We start from the raw sequence: 10,040 nt of genomic DNA, 5'->3' as shown, positions 1-10,040 counted from the left end.
ATCTTTGGGCTAGGGTGTTGGAGCTAGAGTAATGCTCCCAGTCAATGTTTGGGTAGTTGAAGTCGCCCAATATAATGGTGTTTGGAGAGATCTTCATATTCTCCAGTGTTCTCAGGAAGGCCGAGTGGGGTTCCTGGGTTTGGGAGGGTGGTCTGTAGCAGGCTATAAACTGGAAGGCAGTTTTACGCACTGTTAGTTGCACATGGATAGTCTCTGATGCTTCATGCTGTGCCACCAACCTGGAGGTGTGGGTATCTTTGACGAATATTGATACTCCCCCTCCTTTTGTGGTTCGGTCCAAGTTTTGGGGCCGAAAAGCATGGTATGAGTTATAACCTGGTAGTGCTGGGGTGCTTTCGGGAGCCTTGAATCAGGTTTCTGTTACTGCACAGATATCGATGTTCTCCATGCTAAGGAGAGTTTTGAGTGCATACATCTTGAGGTTTAGACTTCTGGCGTTGAGTAGCATTACTCTTAGTTTCTTATCCCTTGTGATACCTATGGCGGTGGGTTTGTCTTTTGAGCCTTGACTAAAAAAGGCACCATGGGGGTGGCAAGAGCCTTTGCCAATATCTGAAAGCCCAGGGGCGACAGGTGCAAGCCGTCCCTAGCGAAGCATCGTGGCTTGTCGAGCATGTCATCCCAGGCTGACACCCCCCCTAACTATATATATCAACTCCAGGGTTGCACAACATTGGGGAAGGGGGCAAATCTGCTTGTCGACCAAATGAACTGTTGACCAAATGAGTGTCGATCATATGAACTGTCGACCATGTGAAGGGGACCCATATATATATATACATATATATATATATATATATATATATATATATATATATACATATGTGTGTATGTGTATATATATATATATATATATATATATATATATATATATATATATATATATATATATATATATATATATATTGTATAAACATATATACATATACATATACATGTATGTATATATGTACATATGAATTTTATATATATATATATATATATATATATATATATGTATACACACACACGTGTATGTATATGTATATATGTTTACATACTGCAAAATTAAGTACATCCATATGTACAGTATTCCCTGTGTTTTGCATCAACACCAAAGCTTGTGTGTCTGTGTGTTATTCACAAACATTTGGTGTGTGCCACCCAGTACACTTACCATTGTCCACTGTAGAAGGGCTGCTGACATCAGCCGCCATACACTCACCTATATACACCCTTCAGACCTATCAGCCATGTGCCACATGCAGTAACTGTTATACAGACATGTTACTTGTGTTCAGCTGTACCCAGGATATGACATAGTCAATGTGTCACCACAGTGCCATACCCCTTGTAGGAAACAGCAGCAGACCAACATCCTGCTGACACATAGACACCTACAACACAAACTGAATACATTATGGAGACCTCAATCAGTCAGTGTTAATAACAGCTATAATGCATCATGGCAAACACACCAGTAATAGGTGACACTACAGTCAGGCACACTGACGTCCCACTCACTTGCCTGAACAAGGAGAAGGTTACTGTTAGCTGCCTGTCCACCACATAACACAAGCACTCAGGTCACTCCAGAACAAATACAAATATGATTCTGTAATTGCCCATGTTGGTGTGAATGACCTGAGCTGTACCTCCCTGGACTACATGAAAAGAGACATGGAAGAGCTCTCTGATCATGTAGCCCAGGCCAGTATGACCCTGACCCTGCGTAGCATCCTGCCCTCACCAAGAATGATACCACGGTATAAAGAAAAAAAATATCAATTTCAATAATTGGCTAAGTTTCTGGTGTCATTCAAAGGGGATCCAGTGTCTATCCGCCTGGGATGACATGCTCGACAAACCACTCTGCTTCACTAGGGATGGCTTGCATCTGCCAGCCTTAGACTTTCGAATACTGGCCAAGGATCTTGCCATCCCTATAGTTCTTTTTTAGGCAAGGCTCAAAAGACAAATCCACCAACGTAAATAGCACAAGTAACAAAAAACTGAGAGTAATGCTACTCAATGCCAGAAGTTTAAACCTCAAAATGCACGCACTCGAGGCACTCCTCAGTATGGAGAAAATCAATATATGTGCAGTAACAGAAACCTGGTTTAAGGCTCTAGAGAGCACCCCAGCACTACCAGGCTACAACTCATACCATACATATCAGCCACAGAACCTGGACTGAAATACAAAAGATGGGGGCGTATCCATATTCATCAAGGATACCCACACCTACAGGTTAGTTGCACAGCACGATGCTTCAGAGATCATCCACATGCAACTAACAATGGGCAAAGCTTCAAATCAAATTGTAGCTTACTACAGATCACCCTCCATGTCCCAGGGCCCCCATTCTGCATTTTTGGAAACACTGGGAAACATAAAAGTCCTACCAAACACCCTAATATTGGGTGATTTCAATTACCCAAACATTAACTGGGAGAACTACTAAAGTACTAACTCCCTTGCCCAACATTTCATAGAATTTATAAACTCAAATGCCCTGGATCAACTGGTCAACACTCTCACCAGAGGTGACAACATATTGGACCTGGTCATTGCCAAGATGGGTGACCGGTGTTCCACACCGGAGGTCACCCCCTCACTGGTTAGATCTGACCATAAACAAATCACTCTGGAGATCCACATTCCACTCCCCCAACCTCGGTCAAGGAAACCACCTTGAAAAACATTTCAAAAGCAAACTTCACGTTACTTAAGACCAAGGTGAAAAGTTTCAAAGACCCCATGCTAAAGGATAATGCTGTCCAAGCTGCAAAATCCTTTACTAATGCATTCTACTGGCACCTACAAGAATGCATGGATAGTGCTATCCCAAGCAAAACCAAGACTCACTCCTCCAAGAAAAGGAAACTGGTCTGGTGGACCCCTGCCATAAACAAACTATACAATAGAAGAAGGAAACTAGTACAGAAAAGAGTAAAGTCCCAAGAAGGGAAGACATCCCTGATCAGTATCAGCAAGAAATTATGATCCCTCATAAAATCATCCAAGGCTAGCTTCGAAAGAAAAATTGCCAAGCACTTCAAAGATAACCACAAGGCATCTTTTAGCTATGTCAAGAATCAAAGTGGCAATGCTCAGATCTGCTCAGATTTAATGCAGAATGGCTATACACTGAACCAACCATTTCGCCAACATCCTGGTTGACAGGTTCAGTGCAAACTTTAACCCCTCTCACCCAAGGGGCCCATAACCATACCAGAAGAATGTAGAGCCCCTGAAATCACAGACACTTAGGTTAAAAACCCTCTCCAAAGCCAAAATCACAGCATCAGTGGGACCAAACAGTGTCTCAGGCTGCATCCTACACAAGCTCAAAGATGAAGTAACCCCTCACCTAAACACACTGTTCAAACTCAGCCTCTACACAGGCTACATACCCAGAGAGTGGCGTACAGCAACGGTTATTCCACTCCACAAAGGTGGAGCCACAATAGACCCCGGGAACTATTGCCTATAAGCCTGACTAACTTTGTCTGAAAGGCTATGGAGCGTATCATCATGGAACTCATTAACAGATACATTGGGAACCTCCAAACACTGAACCCTACCCAGTTCGGCTTTGTTAAGGGCAGATCATGCCTCCTAAACCTGGTGGACTTCTTTGAGACAGTTACCAAGGGTATAGATGAGGGAAAGGTGGTACACACAGCCTACCTAGACCTCACAAAGGCATTTGACACCATTCCCCATTCTGGTATTATAGACAAGCTCACCAGCCTGAACATAAACCCCTACGTCACAAGATGGGTTGCCAACTGGCTCACAGACAGAACCTACATGGTGAGAGTTGCGGGAGCTAGGTCTGACTCTAAACCAGTTACAAGTGGCATTCCCCAGGGCTCAGTCCTAGGACCCCTCCTGTTCGGCACATACTTCTCATATGTACAGGCAAGCACAGGAGGACTATGGCTGACCATGTTTGCAGACGACTGCAAACTAGGGGCTGTAATTGTCTGTCCATCTGACACAGACATCCTCCAAAAGGGCCTCACTGAGATGGATACCTAGTGTCAAAATCATGGCCTCAAGCTAAATGCCAAAAGGTGCATAGTCACCCCCTTTGGAAAAAACAAAAGTACCCACAAACTACCACATAGGTGGTAGTCCCTAAATATGGAAGATGTAGTAAGGGATCTGGGGACCCAAGTAGCTAGCAATCTCTCTTTTGATAATCACATTGCCAAAGTGGTTAGAAAATCCTTCTATGTGGCCCACCTAATCACAAAAGGGCTTGCATCCAGATCAAAAGAGGTCAGTGTGCCCCTCTACTCATCACTCATCAGACCCATCATAGAGTACAACTCCCCATTTGGGATGTACCTTACAAGACACCTGCAACAGCTGGAAAGACCACAGAAGTACCTCACCAAGAGGATCACTGGCCTTAAACAGATGGCCTATGCAGCTTGACTGAAGAAACTCCAGCTGTACTTGGTTGCATACAGCCTACTCAGAGGTGATCTCTGCCTGACAAACAAGGCCATGTCCAACCCAGAACTGATGGACATGCTCCACCTAAAGAAAACCATATCCCCTCGAGCCCCAAGCTCTAGGCATCTAAACCTCACCACAACACTAAATAGGACGTGCTGGAGGGATATATTCCTGTCCCAGAGACTTACCATGCTTTGGAAGAAGATTCCAGTCTACATTAGGCAGACCTCCTCACTAACACTCTTCAAGAGAAACCTTAATGAGTGGATGGGAAACAGAAAGTTTACCTCGGGGATCACTTCAGTGGCTTTGCTGGACAGAGGCACAGGGAACAATTCTAAGGGGGCGAAACATTCTGGCTAAGCTTATAAATGCCTTTGGGCAGATAGCCTAGTATCTACCTATGAACCTATGAACCTGTGAACCTTAGTACATTCACCATATGCATCAGAACCATATTAGCATGTCCCTGCATTGATGGTATGGATGACAGGGATGTGACACAGGTATCATCATATGCACAGGGTGTGTTGTGGGTTTGCTAGTGACCTAGTCTGAGCTGTTTGGTTGACATCATGTGTCTGTGCTAGGGGGTTTTGTTATCAATTGGGCCGTGCAGATGTAGTGTGTGCTTGTAGGTATGGAGGTACCCAAGCTGTGTTGTTGATGTGTGTGTGTATGTATGCACACAGTTCTGCCATGTGGCTGCCCTATACAGGGTTTTGTTGGACAGCTGCAGACCGTACATGGCAGGGTGTACAGTTCACCATGTCTGGACATGAGAACTGTGCCTGCCAGGGGTTCCTCTGGCACTACCAGGTACATGCCCAGATATGGTATTCTCCCTTGATGATGAAAAATGTTCACTGGATACTGGTCCCTGTTGGGACTGGCCAGGACCACATGCATGTAGTGTTGCTGTGTTGTAGATGGCACCACCCCCCTGAAATGCTGGTGCTGGTGCTGCCACTATGGGAGTGACTGTGACATGTTGCACGTCCACATAGACCTACACATGTTAGTGTTGCTGACCTACGTCCATGTGGCTGTCGACCTACTACCACCATATGTTCTAACACAGACATTGCATGGTTGAGGGTTCCCACCATCTCACCCAACCGTCTATCCAGGGCCTCTGCAAAATAACAGTGGGCACCTGCAAGATCACGGATGTTGTCAAGTACAGCAGAATGAGTAGCCCTCTGGAGCCTCAGACTCTGTCTGGTATAATGTTCCATACGTGCCTGTGCCTCCATGATGGCCTAAAACGTGTCTGGTGACACCTGGTTTGGCACTTTTGCCAGGGGAATGATGGCCAGCAGCCCTCTTACAAGCTCCCCTGTACATCTGCCTGTGTGGTACCTCGCCGGGGGTCTTTATTAGAAACCCAAAAGCTGTATTACGTGAATATATATTCATCGACTCATAAAGGTTGCTGTGCGAAAAGAGCGAACAACGTAAATAGCAAAAGTGAGAATGCCGAAAGTGATACAGGAAGCAACAGTGCCATAAAGATAAGGTAAACCTAAGTCAAAAAACCTAAAGTAAAACACTTTTCTAAATGTTTTTGCAGGGGGGCAAGCCCCCCTGCACCTCCCACATGGGGGGCTGTGCCCCCCCTACTTAAATATACCAACTCCGAGACTGCACTACAGTGGGGGAAAAGATTTATTCCCTCATCCCCATGATCATCCTGCTGGTTGAGGAAATACATTCGGCATTCTCCCTTTTGCCATTTGCATTGTTCACTCTTTTCATACATCGACCTTTATATGTCGATGTAAACGTATTCACAAAATTTGGCTTTCGCATTTCTAATATAGACTCACCTCACTGGTCATCCGTCTATGGCTGCTGTATACAGACACACTTGCCATAATCACCACACTGTTCTGTCCCATGCCACCACCCACCAACTGTCCCTCATCTATGGCCCTGGTGATGGGGTATGTATAGGCATTGTGACTGTGTACGGGGATGGGGTGGATAAAAGTGGGATGTCAACCGATGGCACAGCATCAGCCCCTGACAACCCTGCCTGTGCCTCACCATACATATCATCATTGTCAGAGTCTGTATGGACACTAACATCAGTTTGCCTGCAGGAGGGGCCCTGACCCACCTCGCCACCTGTGAGGGGAAAACAAAAAACATAATTTAAGACATGTACATCATTGCTTACCTCTACACACACACACACACACACACACACACACACACACACACACACACATGCATACTTACAGATGAGGTGGCACAAAGATATTACACAGACCTCTCATTACACAACAGTCAACATGCATGACATATGACACTCAACAACATGCACTGCAGCTATACTCAATCCCTGCTACCAACATTATATATCTCTGTGATGCATGAGTTGTGTTAGTAGGTGATACCTCTTCCCCTGGAACATACTGCACCTATGTCCACAGTATTGCTGTGCACCTGCTCCGCACCTTGGCATGTAATGTGCACCATACCTCATGAGTGTGCACACCATTGCTGAATGTGTATATGTGTGGTGGTTATGTTTGCTCTGTTGCTCACAGCCCCTATGTGCTTGTCTAACACATACCTGGGATGATATGAGGACAGATGTCAATAATGAATACCTGACCTCTGATTTGCAGATCTCATCATCAGCAGTGGATGTATGAGGAATAAAATCCAATTACACTGACAACCTTCAAAGCTTACTGTGGCTATGAGGAGTGTACACACCCTTATTGACATGCTAGCCTCTTCCATGATATGGAATGGGGCCACAGTACTGCATATGTTAACATTACACACACCTGATATGTGACATATGACCTGTGCAATCAAATGCAATATCAAACACATGTGTTAGTTGTGCAGATGCTGATTGAGATGCATATAATATGTGGATTGCATAAGTGTGCACACCCTTAACACGATGGTTTGTTGCAGCACCTGTTAAGTGAACTACAGAAGTCACTATTCCTGAAAGGGGTGTACTAGCATGGCACATCTTCACTTGCCATTATTTGGTTACTCTGCCCTACAAATATCCCCCAACTCTGCCAGATTGCAAGGTCAGCTCATGTGCACAGCTGTTGGAAGTCACACTGTGCCTTCACTATTGCTGTGGAGTCAGGGTTATGTCTGGCACAATTCATGACCTTGACTGTGTTCAGATACAGTCATTCTTAGCGAGCTTTGAATGTATGCTTCAGTTCACTGTTGGGTTTCAAGATGACAACCCTCCCCACCCTCAGCCTTATTGCAGATGCTTGACAACTATGGGCCACACATAAGTGCCATTTTGCAGTATTCCAAATTCAGAACACCATGTCACCAGCCTAGTTCCTGCTAATGAACAGCAAACCTAAAGGCGTACACTGGCACCAACAAGGTACAGATGGGGATGGTGGGCATGAGGTGGAGTGAGGTGAGCTAGTGCACCATGTGTATCTTTATTAATACTGTCTGTAAGTTTCAGCCTTGGTCTCAGTACACCATTACACATTGCAACACATGCCTTTGGGAGACTTGATGTTATGCATATGCTACCTGTAGAGAGCCCTGGATGATGTTGCCTGTGGAACAACTCTTCCATCTGATTATCCTAACCTACAGGCCACACTTATGCAGAGTCAAGGTGATTGTCAACACAGGTACTGCACAGGCAGTACTTGCTAGACATTCCTGCAAGTTCCTCAGTGTTGCTACATGTTTCTGGGGAGCCTCAGTGACCAGTTTGCAACATGTGTTGCCATCTGTCTTGGATGGGCATCTGTTTATTGTTTACATTAATGTTGTCCCTTATTTCATAGTCACATACATGACTGTCTGCACTGTTTGCCATGGTATATGCAATGGTGAGGTAAGACTACGTCTCCCACTCCTGAGTGCTACCTTTCGGATATGGGATCCACTCCATGTTTTGTAAGATGTGTGCAAGCCATGGCTGCCTCTGTTGCAGGTGACTGGGCAAATGTCATGGACATACTTCTTGGACAGCAGACCATTCCTTGGCCTGACATTAAGGTCCTGTACTTGATGGAAGGTGCATACTCAAGAAGAATGAATGCTGTCATTACCTCAAAAGCTGTGTCCACAATATGTTATTTGGAGTGTGTGCACACATATGCTTCCAGTGTTTGTTAAGGTATGTATTCCCCATATTTGTTGTCCTAACAGAGGATTCCATATTACACATTCATTGCTCATGTTAGGATCACATTACATGTTGTAAAAGGTGTGAAATGTGGTACTGTGATATGCAATTGTGTAGCTCTGTAACAGTTGCCATTGTAATAGTGGTGTATACACTGTTGTAGCCACTGTATAAGAGTAATGTTTCAGACATGCCCCTACTGTAGGTCATTTGTCCCACCATTATGTTCATCTCTGTCCACACATCTTGCACTGACAGGTTGTTAGGTATACTGCAGGACTCTTACATACCCTTCAGATATGCCACCATGGTGACCACTGTGATGCAGTGCAGTTAATAGCAACAATAAGTGAACATGTACAGTATGCATTATGGGTAGGTGTGTTAAATGTGTGCATGGCAAATAACATGTCCATAACATGGCTGGTGTATTGGCAAACCTGAACAAAACAACTCCATACTCACCAGCTACAGGCTGCTGCCCCAGTTGTATACCAGAGGGAGATACATAGTTTTGTGAGAGATGTAATGTCAGTAGCCACACCTGTGGCATTGGTACAGGGTGGGAGCAGCATTTCAGTACATCAACAGTACAAACCCACAATACTAGAAATTATGCACATCTGTTTATTACTACACTGCAGCAACAGACAATGTTATCTGACATATGCATGAATATACTTTACAGATGAAGATGGATAAGCAACAGTGATCTACTAATGTGCCCTTGGGCCTTACCTGCATGCTCCTCATCCATTGTGTTGGTAGCACCCACCTCCACAATGCTATTGTCAAGTTACTGGCTTGGCTGGCAGGTGGGTGCCCCAAGGATGGCGAGGAGATCCTCAGCATATGCTAGTGGGGGTGGATGGCATGACCCCCACCTGTGGCTAGCTGGTCCCTCCTAACTGCAACAGCATGCTGATGGGTGTGGCAGATAAGATCAGTGCAATGCTGTCGCACCTGCTATTAACTGCAGTTTTGCAGGATGACATTGTTTACCCTGTGGATGAGCTTGTTCCATAGGGTGGTCCTCTCCTGCAGATCATGGGCCATGCATCCAAAGAGGGTTCTGTGATGTCGTACAAGGAAGTGTATTATTATATCATTCTCCTGGGGATTATACACAGGGAGACACTCATGGGACATGGTACCTGGAAGACAAACAGGAAAAAAAGGTCAGAGGACCTCATACTGCAAGGAAATAATAGTTGTTAATTGACATATCTCTCTCCCCCCACCATATCTGCAACAATAATCTGAACACACAAATCAATGGGTATGTTTACAACAAACCTACTGTTGGGACCTATATCATATTGTTCAACAAATGTTGAAATGTGTTTCTATTCATGTTCCATGTTGAAAAACTATCATTGGTGGCCTGTTGCTATCAATGTAACCTGCATGCCGTTGTAA

Source organism: Protopterus annectens, chromosome 1.part2 (genome assembly GCF_019279795.1).
Source record: "Protopterus annectens isolate FY-2018-M chromosome 1.part2, PAN1.0, whole genome shotgun sequence".
Lineage (NCBI taxonomy): Eukaryota > Metazoa > Chordata > Ceratodontiformes > Protopteridae > Protopterus > Protopterus annectens.
This window is presented reverse-complemented; position numbering follows the sequence as displayed.